Source organism: Amphiprion ocellaris, chromosome 10 (genome assembly GCF_022539595.1).
Source record: "Amphiprion ocellaris isolate individual 3 ecotype Okinawa chromosome 10, ASM2253959v1, whole genome shotgun sequence".
NCBI lineage: Eukaryota > Metazoa > Chordata > Actinopteri > Pomacentridae > Amphiprion > Amphiprion ocellaris.
This window is the reverse complement of record NC_072775.1, coordinates 16854498-16872335: the sequence shown is the minus strand read 5'-3', so window position 1 is coordinate 16872335 and position 17838 is coordinate 16854498. Positions and strand designations below refer to the sequence as shown.

At 38.2% G+C, this 17838-nt stretch overlaps 1 protein-coding gene across 9 annotated transcripts in view; it reads left to right on the top strand.

Annotated features, from left to right (window-relative positions):
* tnr (tenascin R (restrictin, janusin)) overlaps positions 1-17838 on the top strand; it is a 181968-nt gene that overhangs the window by 88454 nt on the left and 75676 nt on the right. For all 9 annotated transcript variants that reach the window (XM_055014368.1, XM_055014374.1, XM_055014373.1 and 6 more), the window contains one exon: positions 5771-5823. The gene's annotated coding sequence lies outside the window, so the exon portion shown is untranslated. The remainder of the gene's footprint in view (positions 1-5770; positions 5824-17838) is intronic.

Here is a 17838-nt window from a genome sequence, read left to right as displayed (position 1 = left end):
AATTACAGTCGACACATTAGTTTTATTTCCAAATTCATTTTAGAAATTCAGAAAGGTATTACTCTCTAATCATGAATATTCTATGTTGTGTTACTTGAGAAACTATTAGAATCTAACCTCAACTTTACTCTCTTTCTCCCTTTTTTTCAATATTGCAACACTGGCCCATTTAAGGAATTAACTTACAATGTGATTGATCCATAAATGTCACTTCTTAAGCAGAATCACTTAGATTCTGATTAATTTTGTGATCAGTTGATGATATAAACACTCACCAGATTGAATAAATATGTGTCCTTTGCTGTGTGACACTCCTTAAAGTGTCCTTTAAGTGTAGTAACTTCCTCTGGCAGTAAATAGACGCTGTTGCTGTAATACATCACTTGAGATATTTCTGCCATAAATCCTTTTTTTTTTTTGCTTTTAACTGAATACAGTAAACTTTAGCCCAGAAATCAAAGTTTTGCTCATTGTCACAAATTAAATCAGGCAGTAGAAAGCAGCTGTCATCCTGTAAGTGTAGTGAACATTAAATTTCATTACCTGCACTGCAAAGATAACAAATGTCTCATTTTCAGCTGCCCTCACTTCCATAAATGAACTCATTGTGCCAGCAGTGTCACTAACAGTGTTGGCTTCATTATTTTTTAATGACATAGTGGAGCGATTTCTAAATTAAATCCTGACATTTGAAACATCTGTGTGAATTAAACTGTTGACTAATTGCTTTTGAACAAAATGAAAAAAAACTATGTATATCCTTTTACCCTCATCACTGTTGGAATGAGTTAAGAACATTTCCTAAATTGAGTCCCTCTTTATCATGGAAATAATTATGCATGGAGTAAAACGCGAGGCATTCTCAGCATTGAAGTTGATTCACTTAAAAGACTGACAGATTGAAATGACTTTGCTTTCATCATTTTGGTTTAGGTTTTTATCAAATTTAAAGGTCAGCGAAGGTTTGGAATTTGTCCATTATAATTAGAAAAAAACTTATTAGAGATAGTTTCTTTATCTTTAATGTCTCCAGCGTATCCTTCATGTTTCTTTTTTAAAAGATATCAGAACATTTCCAGTGATTATTTTTTACTTTGTTACTTCTTCCAATGAAGACATATTGAGTGAAAAATGTCCCATGCCGTTCCTTGCCTTCTATTGCTTACATTTTTGCTCACCGTGGGCTCATTTTTCTCTGAGTCTCTCTAAGTCCTGCCTCATATGGACACACCACAGGCCATGGCTAAAAGTAGAGAGCACTCTGAAATGTCTTTTGTGCCATGTGACAAAGTTATAATGGCGAATCATAAAAAATTCTTTGATTTATTTTACCAAATCTAAAAGAAAATGGCAATGGATATTTTACTGCTTACAATTTGAATTAGTTAATGTATTTGTCTATTCTTTGTTCAGTGTAAACACGGCCTGCAGTTCAACTGAAAAGTCCCGGAATTGTTGTCACATGATTGTTGAGTAGTTCAAGGACCATAGGAAAGTTGAATATTATTTTCCCGTTTAGAGTTCTTCTGAAATTCTTTTTGCTTTCATCATTTCTGGCTCTATTAGGTTTTTTCAAATTATAGCATGCCATTCAAACCAGCTGGCAGGTTCTCAGAGGGTTGAATTGTAAATGTCAAGAAATTATTTATACATTTAGTCAAGCGGTAAAGGTTAATTATTAATTATTTCATTACTAATAATCCATCTATCATTGTATTAGTTTAACTGCGACTTAAATTGAAATGGGCTAAAGAAGTTTTCTCCCTACTGTTTCTTTACTGTCCATTTTATGTTTCCTCATTGCCCTTTACTGTCCTTATCCTCTTATTTTGTGCTGTGAAACACAAACTAAAATAAAAACTTTTCTTCTCAAAAGCCCCAGTAGGATCACGAGATGAAAGCTGTTTGATGACACGTTAAACGATTTTTATTTTCTTGAGAAAAAGGCTGGTCCAAAACCCATTTTTCATTGGTGTAAAGGGGGCAAAGGCAGGTTTTGGTGTAGCAGGTGATGAATGGTTCGTCGGAGGGAATCCATCTGCTGCATCAACACAACGGAAATAGGATCGTCCACTGATAAAAAATTGTACAGTGAGGGACAAGCCTGATTCATACAAGAACCAAGCTCACTGTAGAGTACAGTAGTGTGTGTGTGTGTGTGTTTGTGTTTGAGAGAAAGAAACGAAGAGAGGACATCTTTCAATCCATCTCTCTGTCTCATAGTTTGTTTCTACCTCCCTCGGTCTCTCTCTCTCACACACATATACATGCACACAAGAGAATTCACTAGTGGCTGTGTGCCATCCTGACTAAATACCAACTATCTATCATCTGAGATATTTCATACTTTCTCAATTCAATAAGCCAAAATGATTTATGTAGTGGCTCGAGCAGCTCTGGTATAGAATTATGTTCAGGCTTAGGATTATGGACAGTAATACACATTAGCTTCTTTGTGTTTTAAATTTAAGTGCACATTAAAAAAAAATCCCTGAAAAGTTTTCAAAATCAGTTTTTCCCACAAAGTTTGAAACTGCTCTGTCTTTTTGTGAAATCAACTTGAGTTTACGATCATGCACAGAAAATGTAGCTGACACACAGGCGCGTTACGTGACATTACTGAGTATTCATACAAGGCTACCTGGAAAGTGGAAAGCTTTCCTGTTTCTCTCAGTGATGACATATATGCAGAGTTTCTCTGTTCTTACCTTATATCATTTCCTGACTGCACCGTTTGTGCCTGGTCTTCGTTTCACTCTTGAATGTGTAATTTGCAGAATTTTGTATATCAGTAGTTTAAGATATGCCACATTGTTTGTAGTTTGCAACATGAAAAGCAATTTGAGACCATTGTTGCCATCTTGGAGAGGGCTTCTGCCTTCCATCCCCTGGAAGGCAGAAGACAATGATTTCCAACGATGCAATTTGTGGCCAATGATAATTATGTTCAATTCCACACAACTGCTATGCAAATTTAGTACAACGCCGAATGCAGTAATCTTGCCATATGTTCATCTATTCAGAGTATTCAGAGTGCTTTTATTGTCAACTTTATTTTTTTTACCATTTATTTGTGTGTTAGAATGGACATAAAATAACAGCAGATGGGAACTGTGAAACAAGTCCAACTCCTTCAGACTGTGCTTTGTAAATCCCTGTGGTCTGTACATTATAATTTCCATTCTCATTTTTGCCTCATAAGAACCGCACAGCTAAATCAGTATTCCATTCTTAATTTCTTTCTTAAACTTGCTGCTATTGTTTGGTTAGGCTCGAACTAAGATGGAGGACTGAAAACATTAATTTCTGTTGTCTTATGTTGCTTATTTATGCTCAGATTTTCCGTAGTATCAGCATTTTCCAGTAATGGCTGGCCCAGCGAATAAACAGTGTGAACATAATATGATTTACATTCAGAAGCACTCCTCCGTGTTGCTCTCACAACTACAAAGCAGAGGAAGCAAACAGGACCATCTGTAACTTTCTTCTCTCTCAGTGGGACAGCGTACAGAAGAAATACAAAAAACTGCATATAATTATGTGGGCATGGCAATGCAAATGATTTTGACACTTCTGTTTTAATGTTTGTGGGTAAATTATTGCAGACAATGAGTTTTTGAATATTTATCTGATTATTTCCACACACAAGTATTTAAATATTAGTAGAAGCACTTACCCATGAGGCTTGCGAAAACTTACCTTACTTACCTTCAAATTAAACGCGACTAGCGTGTTGATATTTTGTTTGTTGAAGGAAAGGTTTATTCTGTTAGTCCTGTAAAGTTGAAGTTTTCCGGTGATGCAGCGCTTCTACAACATTGTCTCAAGTTTAACAGCTGAGAAATGTAGCAGATTCCTGTAGCAGAACCGGACATACTGTCTTCTTTACTCCACACATTCTTATTCTCTCTCAAAACCTGTCATCTGCATCAGATGTTTGGTCCAAAACATCTCTGTGTAAAGGTAGTAAGTAGGGGATAATGTTGCCTCAGAGATGAGAAGCACCTGAGGATTAGCTTGGTCATTTCTTTTTAACTCGACATCCCACTTTTTTTTTTCCCCGTTTTAAGCATTTTTAGTTGCAATAAAATACTTTTTTAACACATGGAGTCCTGTAAGCATACTTTGATGTTCTTGAAAGCATTGTTTTGATTGTTGGGTATTTGATTTTGGATCAAGTAAAAGAATATTATTCATTTGTTCCAATATTTGATGCAACCTCCATTTCTATTTACCTGATGAGAATTTGTTTCAGTCTTGTTTGTTGTGCCACAAAACCTGTAGGGAGGAGTTCAGGGTAGATGGTAGGGTCTACAAAGACAGTGACTCAGACATGAGAGTTTTCTTTTCATTTCCCCTTCACTTCCAATAATCACATTTATTTCTTTGTACCATTATCATAGTATTTTCTACTGTGGTCTTTAGTGTTTTCCAGTTGATTGCAGTGGTTTTATTTGGCTTTATTGGTTTACTCCCACCATTCTAATCAGAGTTGTGTGAGTAAAGAAGTAGTGAATATTAAGCATTTGTTTGCTGGAGAAAAACAGAACGCCAAAATGAATTCCAACATTATTCTGTGTCTGTTGGATGTATAAATAGTCAATTGTTCTTTAATATATTTTCCATATGCCATTAGTGTTTATATCCTGGTCATGTGTTTACAGCTTGTTGTGCTGCACTAAGTGACATTAGCAGTTTACTGCCTAATTGGCTTAAGTGAGAGTTCAAATCAAATAATAATAGTCCTAATACTGCATATGAAGTAGAAAACTAATCGTTTATATAGTAATATAATAGAGATATGCTGTACATTTGAAAGTAATATTCAGATATGCAAACAGAATTTGCATGTTGATTTCCCTTATGAAGAGGACAGATGGAGATGAGCATCTCTGCCTCTTACTATGTTTGAAGAACTAAAATTGGAGCCTAGTTCCTTTGTTTATTTAATCAACCTTCTTCGCTGGAAGAAACCCAAGTGAAAATGACACCGTTTTCAGAGAATTTGCAATTCCTCTGAGCTGAAAACAGCCCGGCCAGCAAAGCATGTCATTTTTATCTCTCGCAGGGTGAGTGAGACACCCTCAAGAGCAAACTGGGCTTGGTTTTGTGTTCGCGTAGGCGTGCATGTGTGTGTGAGTGAGTGAGTGTGCCTCAGGAGGTGCTTTACAACACAAAAACCCTCAGTAGCACACCACGAGGAAAGCAAATGAGCACTTTTTCTTGGTCCACGTTGATAAAAGAGCCCGATATGTGCCTGTTCTTTCTCAGCAGGGGAAAGTGTACATACATTCACCTCTGTGAGCACTGTTGCTATGTGGGAGCTTTAGTTTGTGTGTTTATAGCGTGTGTGTGTGTGTGTGTGCGTGTGCATGCTTTAAGTTTCCCTGCAGAGCCCCATTGTTCCTCGATCATTTTAAGAGAGGCATCGGAGAGAGTGCTTGTTTGCCATGTGAATATAAATGCTGACTCACAATGCTAATTTAGCATATAGACACTGCCAAGCTATATGCGACAGAGAAGACTTAAGAAGGCATAAGTGTATGTTTCTACCTGTGCTTTGTATACATCTCAATTTGTCTTATGTAGCGTGTGGGAGTAATAAACACTTCTGCAGTGCTGGGGGTGTCGCCGCCTGTGCGTCTTCACCAGCGAGCAATTTGCATTTCAAATCATTTCTAGAGAATGCTGTACTTTTAAGTCAGGGAGAAAGCAGTTCAAACGTGTAATTGTTGTAATGCTAATTTAATGTGTCCCCTCTCTTGGACAGGTGCAGAGTAAGAGAGAGACTGCCAACAAAGGAAAACCGTCTTCACGGAAAAGGTACGCTGCTCAAACACACACACAAACAAAGGCCCACACCTACGTGTCGAGTTGCATTAATGAACATCCATATTTTTCCCTCTGGCTATAGTGTAATGTTCAATTTAATGGTCTAATGTTCCTTAATGACTGCTTTATGTGCATGGGGTTATTGTGCATCTATCAACCTGAAGCACATCTAATCAGACAATTAGGCCTCATCTTGGGCTAATTTCCATGTATGTATTCATCACCACAACTGGCCCTCTAAGAGGAACACAAATGGACTGTCAGTTCTCTATCACACTGTGGATGCATGCACAAAGGCACGCACAAACACACACACATACACTGCTATCTCTCAGTTTGTCTGGACCAACACAGAAAGGCTGCTTTCAAACCAAGACAACTCTATCACGAATACTGTGCCTCAACAAAGACCAACTGATGCTTTATAGCTAACGCAGGAAGTACAGACTGGCGTTACTGAACGTTTACATGCAGGCTTGAAAGAGATTGTTCAAGCACATTGACAAAACCTCGTTTGTGTAAACATGCATGAGAAAGCAGGCAATCAGCTATTATTTTGTTCTTTCAGTAGATTGTTAAGATCTTATCTTTGACTTGTGCAATCAGTCCTTCATCTGTTCTGAGTGGGCAATAGCTCAAATTACTGTATAGTGAATGACAAATGTTTGTTTGAACTTGACCTATTTTGGAAATACTGTGGCTCAGAGCAAACCCTCTTGTGCCAATGTGGGTGGAGAGGCTCAGCTGAAGTTAGGTTTATGTTGGGTCACACTGACACAGATGTAAGATACCAACTAAACCTGCTTTGACTACCTCTTATCAGGACTGTAAGGAGCAGTTTTGTGGCTTTGAATTGACAGAGTTGCACTTAGATAAACATTTTTTATGTAGTGTCCATCCATTATAATACAGATCCACACAAACCTCTCAGTGCAATTAAAGCAGTGTCTGTCCTTGTCTTGTTTAATGGAGGATACTTCTTGTAGAAAGCTTTGCCACTGTAGCATTGATATGTGTGTTTCATTTTTGCACTCTGGTTAGGGAATACGATGCACTGCTCTGCCTAGTTACACATGGGTTAAACAGCTCGGGAATCTTCATCACTTAATTAATTTTTCTGCCCTGGGATCTGACAAAATAGGTACACAACCTACTGTGCTTATACACTGGACAAGGGAGATATTTCACACAGATTTCTATTTTAAGCAGTGATTATCAGCAGTGTCGCATGTGTCCTCAGGCTGTGTCCCAAGAGCAAAAACTTCAAATGGTGTTTTATTCAGATAATGAAATTAAATCTATTAGTTGTATTAACAGGATTATGATGAGGAGATCTCAGCTTATGGTCCATTATTATTGTTTTTCTTGACATCATTGTTTGAATATTAATCACCTAGACATAGTTTAATGCTTCAATTATAGCTGTAAGTTAAAACAGCATTTTGTAGTTCTACAAATAACAGTAATATAGAGTCACAAATTTTGGTGATATGTTTTCTCATCAAAATATGACATAAGATACAACATATTTCTGTTACTCGGATAAAAGGTCTACTTTTACAGTGGCTGTCTGATTGTTTTATGCTATTAACATTTATTCTGAATCATCACATGAGAGTCTTACTTGGATTTTTGAGCTTCTTTGACTGTGTGATGTTGTAATGCCGTGTGTGTCGACACAACCCAGCCTTCCTGGAGGCCCATGCCTTTTTCCTGTCAGCAGCATTATCTTAAATATAAGAGGCTGACACCAATAAATACATCCTAGTTTGTCTGCAGATATATTCATGCATTTGTTTTCTACAGTTTAGAATTGGAGCAAACTGCGGTAACAGTTTGGGGACATAACATCTTTAATGTCTTAATAGGATACTTGGAGAGTGTTGATAGCAGCCGACAGAGAAAGGGGAATTGGAGATTGGAGGAGTAAAATGGAAAAGGACAGGAAGCAAAACAGAAAGAGACGCGAGCTAGTCATTGCCTGCTTTTTTGCGGCTCTGTTGTTGCTTTATTGCCAACCTTTCCACTGATCAAACAGTTTTATTACTCCTGCAGTCATTAAACATGAGAAGACGAGACACCCGCAGCACCAGAAATGATTTGGACTCTACTAAATTACTAAACACCATGTGGTCAAGCAGGCAGAAAGAAATTTGTTTTAGAATGAGCCGCTTTATTCTGACTGAGATGGTGGGCAAAGTTGAACCCCAGAACACAAGAGAAACAGACAAACACATACAAATAAAGCAAAAGAAGATGAATAACGATGGAGGAGAGCGGGAGGGTAGAGAAAGAAGCTGCAGAAGCTGTAGAGTTGAGACAAGAGGTGAGAGTGACAGCAGTGGAAGCCTTTGATCTCAGGTTTCTAATCAATGGGGATTATGGTCTGTGTGCCTGTGTCAGTCCTGATTATGGCAGCAGCACCAGGAGACAGTGGGCATCCGGAAGAGTATCAGACATACACAAGTCCCTCTTCTTCTAAAGAGAGGCGTTCAGAAAAATCCCATCGAGGTGCATGTGCTCAGACGTCTGAAGTGTTTGACGGCGCTCAGAAATTCAATGTGGAGGTGGATTCAACGTTTGGAAAAATTTGAGTTTGTGTTGATCTTGGTCACACCCAGTGATAGTAAAGCCTGTTGTACAACACATAGTCAACCACACAGCTCTGTTGTGACTATAAAGTGCCAACAACGTGGGAGTGCATAGCCACTACAGGGAGTAAACATCGTGAATACATGACACAGGAAACCACATGAAACACAACGCTACAGAAGACTATAAACTGCAGCATAAGGACAGACAGACCCTGGAGAACTACTTTAATACCTTTGAATGTGGAAGTCTTTCAACCTCCTCTGACAGCAGATGAATTTCACCGTGTATATCTAGGGAGTTCAGATTTTACTGATGTTTCAGACAGATTGTTGGAATAGGCAGAATTATACGTCTATTGCTTTCCACCCATTTTGTCAGTACCTATGATGTTGGAAAGCATAGAACATTTTATATATATATATATATATATATATATATATATATATATATATATATACACACACACATACACACACACACACACACACACACACACACACACTACCAGTCAAAAGTTTGGACACACCTCCTCATTTTATGTTTTTTCCTTATTTCATGACTGTTTACATTTTAGATTCTCACTGAAGGAATCAAAACTATGAATGAACACGTTTTAGTAAAGTAAAAACTGTGAAATGAATCAAAGCATATTTTATATATTAGATTCTTCAAAATAGCCACCTTTCGCTTTGATTACTGCTTTGCACACTCTTGGCATTCTCTCAATGAGCTTCATTCAAATGTGCAACATATGAAATATGATATTTAATCACTGGGGCTCCCCAACCAATACATGGCTGCTTTATTTAGTATATTTAAAGATCAATTGTTAAATATGCTGAACTGTGAAATATTGCTTATTGTGTTGCATATTGCTTTAACAGCAAAATGTAGTGCACAAACAGATGTGGTCTTGTTGTTTTTATATATATATATATATATATATATATATATATATATATATATATATATATATATATATATATATATATATATATATATATATATATATATAAATTTAAAATCCTAAATTACCATATACAAATGTGCTATATATGAAATTAAGCATTAAAAACAAATACTGTATGCAATAAACAATAGTAACCAAAAAGTACACTAAATGATATAGAGATCAAAAGTGAAATATGGTGTAAGAATATGACTCAATGTAAACTGGGTGCTTCAGTTTTTAGGGGACCTGAAGTTTTTGAAAGAGATGTATGAACCAAACCAAACCATGAAATCTATTTCCTGAATGGGTTTCATGTCAAAGCACTGTCTGATTACCCTGTGGGAGGAAGAACTGCTAAGTGATTCTGAGTTTATTCATACAAACCTTCACCGATGACACACTATTCTATTTCAGATTTTTCTCTGTTAAGACTATGCTGTTGACAACAGTCAGAGCAGTCTGTTGCTGTGGCAGCATCTGTGCTAATGAAGTGGACCTTTGTGTCTTCTCCTCACCAGGCTATTCCTGGAAGTGATAGCATCACAATCTGATGTCCTGCTACAGAGATGTAGCCAAGATAACCCATTCAATCTGACCTTACGTCCTCCTCTGTGCTTGAGGTTTCTTCAATTTGACCCAGTGTAAGCTCAATCAATACTGGATGTCTTAACAGTCTGTCCCTACCTCTTAAAACCCTGACATTCCCTTTAAAAATATGGCTGTGATACTAGAGTAGTTTTCTTAAATTTGATTTATTTACATAAAAATATCAGAAAAGTGCTGCAGTACTACAAGAGGCAGCTTCACAAGCTCTGCTTTGGTTTGATTGTTTCTCTATCAGTTTTTTTCCTCCATGAATGAATTAGAAGTGAGACATGACATACAGTACATGCAGTTACTGCAAAACCTCCAAAACCGAATCTATCAGTCAGATCAAACAAGATGATAGCAAGAAATGAGGCACAACACAATTTACAAGAGCATTTCCCCATGTACGGGTTCAAGACTCGTTTACTAAAGAAAATGCAATTGCAATGCAACCATTTCAAGCAACGCAAACCAAAAGGGACACCAAAGCAAATTGCAACAAAGCATGTGGTTCTAAATTGCAACAGCACAAAGCGATCGAAACAACAAAACCAGAGACGGACCAGCACGCTGTAGTTCAAGAAATTGCAGTCAAAGTAAGTTTTTAAAGAGTTTGGCTTGATCTCATCAGACAGGTTGTTCTGAGAGTCTTCCAGGGCCCTGATGAGGAAAGCCTGATAATCCTTAGTCGTCTGTCTAGACTGTGAAATGACCAAAGCAGTGCTGCCTCCGGATCTCAAGCTGTGCTTGGCCTCACAAGGGCTTAAAAGCTCAGATACAGCTGGGCGCTAGTCCAAGACGTGTCTTAAAGGTAATGAATAAAATTTCTAGATGAATCCTTCATTGCTTTGGTAGCCAGTAAAGTCATGCAGGGGCCAGTCTTCTTCATGAGCACGCTTTCTGGAAACCTTAGGTCAAATGCATCTAAAAGATGGATGAATTCTTGATATTTTAGATGTAAGTGGAAGTATAGTAAATCCAACAGCTGCTTTAAACAAGAGCAAAACCTTGACCACAAATTTATACCTGAATCGGTCAGTGTAGTTCCTCTCTACCTACCCTTATAAAATGATTGCCAACACACTTGACAGTTAGGTTATTTGTCTGCATTTCATGGCTGAATGTCTTCAGTTTGATCAGCAATGGAAGGCTCACCAATCTGCTCCAACATTTTGTAGCTTAAGAGTCCAGTCATTACTCGTTCAATAATTTATGTTTTGAGTCAGCCTGACCTGAGTCAGTAATGGAGGGCCAATCAATCTACCTCTTGTGGGACAAACCAAGTATTAAAAAAATACTAGGTTTTCCCGACAAAATAATGCGGTAGTTTCTCACGAAAATGTCCAAGCATGTATCCGCCACACTGTGTAATACGACAATACATCTTACAATTGTTCTATTGGTATGGATGTTTGGTAAATGCAGGGTTTTACTGATAATGGTCAATAAATTATGTTTGTTTTTTGTTTTTTACAGAGAGCTCAAGATAGTCAACATTGAGCATGGTTCCACTAAAAGTATACAGTACATTTCTGAAGGTTTCCCATTATCTCCTTTTTTTGCTCTCTTGTTTTGCTTTGCTACCACACACACATACACATCAAAAAGGTACTCTAAAGGCATACCAAGTGCATTTCAACAGGCACAGGCTAATGGTACATTTCACTTAAGTCATGAATTATAACAAGACTAGAACCTGAAGTCACAAAAGTCATGATTAAACATGGTCATTATTTGTCACTACAATCTTATTTATGTTTCCCCATTGCAATGCGACCACTAGATTTAGAGACGTGTTTTATTAAAGCAGGACAATGTCACCACAAATACAAGTCGTTACCCATAATAATGAAACATAATGCCATTTGAGCTTTCAAGTAACCACTTATTGTGGTTCTCTGCCGTTGAGCTGTTTATTTGGTAATTGAATACAATCCCTACTGAGCACCAGGAGCACTTCCTCCTTCGCTGTTGTGACATTGAACAGACAGCAGCAACAGAAGAACGTGTCAATCCTTTTGATCCCTCGTAGTTGCTTTATCGTCCCTGCGCAGCTTATGGTATTGGATTGTTGCTGCATTTTGTCTGTCATTTCAGCCCACCTTAAGTCATACAAGAGAGAGAAAAACAGATAGCACAGGTGGGAGGAGGATGACTTTTTCCCACCATTTTACTGTATATGAAAGGTACAGGAGAATATGTTGTCATTTCTGTCCCACAAGAAACAAAAGCCTTTGAAAGGAAAAGATGAAAGGAGAGAAATGGCTTACCGGAAAGGGAAGCAGAGGGACCAGCAGACAACAACAGCTCATGAGGTGACAGACGGGAGGTTTTTGAAGTTTTAGTCCATTTTTCTTTTAGGTCATTCCTGAGCAAAAAGATAGGGAAAGAGAGCTGAGTGAAAGGAAGGGAACGAGAGGCAGAGGACTGCAAATGCATGTCAAATTCAGGCACTGACAGGCTGTTTCATGTGTTTTATGCAGGTACCATATAGAGGAAAGACCAAATAAAATACAGCAATGCTTTCTAAAGCTTACACACAGGTTTTGCACTTATGCATAAAATAGCAGGAAAACTTAAAAAATTAACAAAGTAGTGTACAGTTGTGAGCATTAGCACAAGAAAATGAAAAGAAATAACGTCTTTTTAGCAACTACTGAATGAAACTGCATGAATTTCATGTGCGAAATGCAGAGCAACCTTTGGTCTAGTTTACTTGCGCCTTCTACCTTCATATTTTTATTTATTTATTTGTTGTCCTTTCCAAAATGACCAGCGGGCAGCTCTGAAATGGAAAATGAATTTGCTAAAAGCCATGTATTGTGTCAGGACAGAATAGAGGAGCAGTGGGTATTCGGCGGCAGCAGACGGTGAAAGAGAAAAAAAATCTTTTCAGTTCTTCCTGACTCATAGCTCAGTGAACTCAAAAAGACTTAAGCATTTACCTTCACTCTAAGTTTTTAACCATCCTCTGTGTCTCTTTCACTTGCGATGTCTCCTCTGCCCTTTTTCTAGACCTCTCTCATCCACTTTCTGTCTCTGCCCCCTGTGGTAGTTTTTTTTTTTTTTTTTTTTTTTTTTAATCTTGTTTCCTCTCATCCACTTTTGTGGTTTCAAGGCTTTTCTTGTTCAGTTTGTCTTTTTGTTGTTGTTTTTATTCTGTCTTCCCTCTTTTTATCTCTTATTCCAGCATCTATCTGTAGTTGCACTTGGCCTCGTTTTGTCTCAGATTGTCACAATGGGTCTCATTTGTGAAACAAATACTCTTTCCAGGATGCAGGAAAGAGTTGAATCTAATACAAGTTCAGATCCGTGTCAAGGCCAAATACAAAGGGAACTGCAAAAATGTGTATCTTTGAGACAGTTTTGAGTATTATTTATCTTAATCATGCAGATTCATGAGTGGAATCAAGAATCAAGAGTGGTGTACTCTTTAACAAAGCAATGCAGAAACTAAATTGCATTTTGGGCTTGTGCATGCACTTGCTAAAAAGAAAAATTACAATAAATGAAAAACTTCACTTAATTGGTTCCACTTGTCATCTGCACGTCATATTTCGCAGACTGGTTCTGCAGAGGATAAACGTTCATCTCACACCTCTATAGTCTTTGTTTTTCAAATCAAACTGTCGACAGAGTTTTCTACATTGCGTACCTCTGCTGTATCAGCCGTGGAATTTTGTTATTAATTAGGTGAAACAAGCAGTAAGAGTCATTCTAGAATAAAAATAAAGAACTTCTGAGTCATAGACTAAAAGAGAGATACTTTCATAAGATCAAATACTGTGTAGCACTTTTTATTGCGTGTTATTTCAGTTCTTCGTGTGAACATTTGTTTACATGTTCCTTGATAAATGGATCATAGTGTGCACTGTGGAGCAGGCAGTCATCAGTTGCCTGAGGTTGTATTATTTGCTGTAGAATTGAATCCATTTCTTTGTCCCATCTTTGCTCTGAAAAAGCCCTGAGACAGAGGAAAAGACTTGTGCAGCCCTCAGGATGCGGGAGCAGCCAATGAACAGAGCCCAATGGTCCTGAAAGACAAGTCAATTTGGCCAGAGTGATGGGAATAATGAGAAAAGCATCATAATGTTGCTGGAGTCCAATTTACAAGGTGGAGAAAGAGAGATTGAGTGAGAGACACAGAGAGAAAGAAACCGATGCAGGGATGTAGAAGGAATAAAGGAACACAAGAGATGGGAGAGAGAGAGAGCAAAAAGGCCTGGTATTGGTTTTATGTTCATGTTGAGGTGGCTGCACATTAACCTGTGCAAATGGAGGTTATGGCTCTACTTCCATAGGGTGAGCAAGGAGGGGATAACAGGGCTTTTGCTGGAGAAGGGAGGAAGAAATAAATGAATGCGGAAGAGAGAAAATTCAGTCTCTCCTTCGCTACAGTATGTAGCTCTCAGTCTGAAAATCAGCATCTCCAAAGGAACAGATTTAGTGTGCACAGTGAAAAAATGACTTTTAGGGATAAAGAAAATCCTCAGAGAAAGAGAGAAAATGAAAACCCTGTCAGAGAGATAAAAGGAGATGGTGAAAATGACAACTGGAGATAATGAAAAATGAGAGCAGCAAATAAGAGAAGATGGACCAGCATAGAGCAAAGGTGATTTTCTGGAAGAGGTGAATAAAATCATTTGGAAGAGAAAGTGTGAGTACAGCAGAAAATCTCTCCTCTCACCACATTATGACACAGCAGCGTGACGCTGCAGAGCAGTGACAACACTGCAGCAGCTGGATGTTTTGTGCCCCCTGGTAACCGTTCAGGCCTGAGACCAACATCCAGCCTGCAGCATCTTAAATCAGAAGCAGCACTTGATGCCTTCCTTTTGCGCTCGCTGGTCATAATCATAGCGTCTCAAACTAACTATGTCTCTTTATCTTAGCAGCTCAGGAGGCACTGGAGATTACCACTACAGCTGGATTACAGAGGGCGATTGATTCATAAATATTTTCACTGTCCTCCCCTGGACTCCTATAAAGGAACGGTGACAGTCAAATGCTCCCAAGGCTGATTTATCTGTTTTTGCAGGGCCTCCAGAGGGCCACAGAGAGGAAGGAGGCTACATACACAGATTGAGACATATGTCTACAGGGCAGACAGTAAACACTTAGTCAGGAGGCAACAGTCTAAAAAGCCCCGTGGCCATGGGAAGAGAGTGGTGCACACAAACACACCGAGCGAGAGCTAATGAAGCTTTCCAGTGTGTATCCCTTCCATAATCCAACAGGGATGTTAATCTCCTGTGGGTCCCTAACGGCTAAACACACAGATACACACACCTACACACTTTTTTTTTTCAGAGAGAGCCTATGATCATGAGGCGTGTGTGGGAAGAGAGGTATTCAGTGGCTGCTTCTCGTTTCATGATGCAGCTGGCTGCATGAGAGAGACGTGTTTAGCTGTGCTCTTTTCCTTCAACTTTCCTTTTTGCATCTCTTAAACCCTCTTGACAGATCTCTTGTTTTGTTTTATTTCATTATTAAATCCCTATAATCACTTTACACTCACTCCTTTCTGTAATTATGTTGCGTTCTTTTTGTAACACACTATTTCATTCTGTGAACACATCTTTTTTCTTTACTTAAGCTTTCGATAGTTATTTTCTTCTTCCATTTCTAAAACCAACTTCCCCAAGTCAGCGACACTTACATTTATCGTCTGTGTATGGATAACTTATGCAGATAATGAAAACTGTGCTCCACCAGGTGTAAATGCAGTTGGCACAGTGCGTTTTGAGAGAAAGCCCACAGGAACCGAAACGTCACGACCCATTGTGAATTTTGCTATCCACTCAGCTTCACTGAAGAGCCGCTAACACAATACACTCCCACAAGTCGTGGCTGGTTTCACTCATCCGTGGTGAAGCAACCATAATGGATGAGGGAAGGAGTACCGCTTATAGCAGCTGTTAATACTATTGTGGTAATAAAAACCTGTCGCTTTTTTGTTGCTGCCTACAAAGGCGTCATGAAAGACAAATTTTGACAGCTCCAGTGAAAACTAGGAAGATGCTCTAGAGCACCATGGAGCCCTGTGTAATTCTATTGACACCGTGACCCTCTTTTTTCCTCTTACAAAACCATTGTTGAACATATTTTTAACCACAGCATTTTTATTAGAAAACAGATCCAAGTTTGAATATCGAAAGCATGCCACGATTTTTAACTTCTTCATCAGGCAGCAACAGTGAAATCTGTGAACAAAGACATCCAGAGCAACAATACGTCTGTTATTTCTTTAGTGATTTTGTGACGGTCTAATTCTGTCTGAAACATACTAAATAGAAGGATGAACTATCGAATATATTTATATATCAGATGTACAATATCTTGAGATTTTTTTGGAAAGATATTGCAATTTGATTTTAAGCCTTTAAAGTCAAGGCTCGGTTCACCGTTCACTGTGTAATACACTTAAAACAGGCAATAGTGTATTTTCAGATTATATTATCAAAGTTGTGAGTGTCACACAAAGATGACAGCATACATGTATAAAACCACTGACACAACAGTTTAAACCTTGGGTCAGGCATGCTGCATAATGTATACCCTAAACTGCAGCCTTTGCAGTTTGCTAATTGCGCTGTTTGAAATTGCATTTTTGATTTGAAATCGATTAACTGTTCACTCCATTAAATAATGTTACATGCTTTAAATTAAAGTGCTAGTTTTAAACTTGATAAGATAATGTGTATTTGTAGGCACTCCTCGTGTTTCTGGGCCACAAATTTGTTCCAATCGTCACCAAAACTGCTACAGATGACCTTCACACCAAGCTTCACAAATGTCATCAAAGGGATCTTCGATTTTTGAAACTCGCTATGACTGCCAATCAAATTCAGCAGCGAGGAGGTTAGATCATATCTCAGGAACTGGTTCATGTAATGACATCCATTCCTTTGGTTGCTGAAAACACAAACTTGCGTCAATGGACCACTAAAAGGCACTGCAATAATGAAAAACGCATTTTTTTTTACACCATTTGATGTGCTAGCCTTATGAAAGTGTTTGCTGTGTCTGGAGATATCTTGAAAGATCCCACTGGTGTGACCTGACAACCAACCAAAATGATGCAGTTACTATATTACATTTAATCAAAAGCCTTAAAAATGTATAGTGGCCGTAAACATTGTCAAATATTCTCCAAATTTGCCACAGCTTGGCCCCTAATTGCTGCTTAGACCTATATTTATGTATGTGTTTGGTATGTGTTTTTTTCCACTGTTCTTTGGAATTGTATTTTATATAATGTCACAGCCTAACTGAAGTTAAATGTAAGCGTTTCTAATAATCCAAACTGTTCTTCTTGTTGTTTCTCATGAAAAATCAAAATCTAAAAGTTGTGCTGCATTGTTGTCCTAAACATATAAAATCCCATCAGTAAGCCACAACGTTGCATCGGGTGACACGTTCCTTCATTACGCTGAACATGGCAACAGTAATTTATATGTTTATCTTGGGTTCTGTTAGATGAGTAAGAAGTCACCTCTTTCAAAAGCAGATCAAAACTAATCTGATAGTCACACTCTATACTGAGTAACAGTCACGACAGAGGCACATCTATGTGTAGTAAGAATAATAAAAACCTTCTTCTGCTTTAGAGACTTACAGTCGGTAGCTACTTCATTACATAGACGTGCTCGTTAACTAGAACTGCAAGCTCCTCTAAACAGTGAATAATGTGACAGTGGCTGAATTAATAGATATACAGACTGGGTCAACGGGTTCAGTTAATGCTCGACTAAAAACTACAATCAATGAGATGTGAGATCTAAGCGGCTGCTGTTGTTGCCAGATGGAAGATACAGCCCATAAATTTATAGTGAATTAAGTGACAGTGTAAACCATACAGTCAGTTGCAG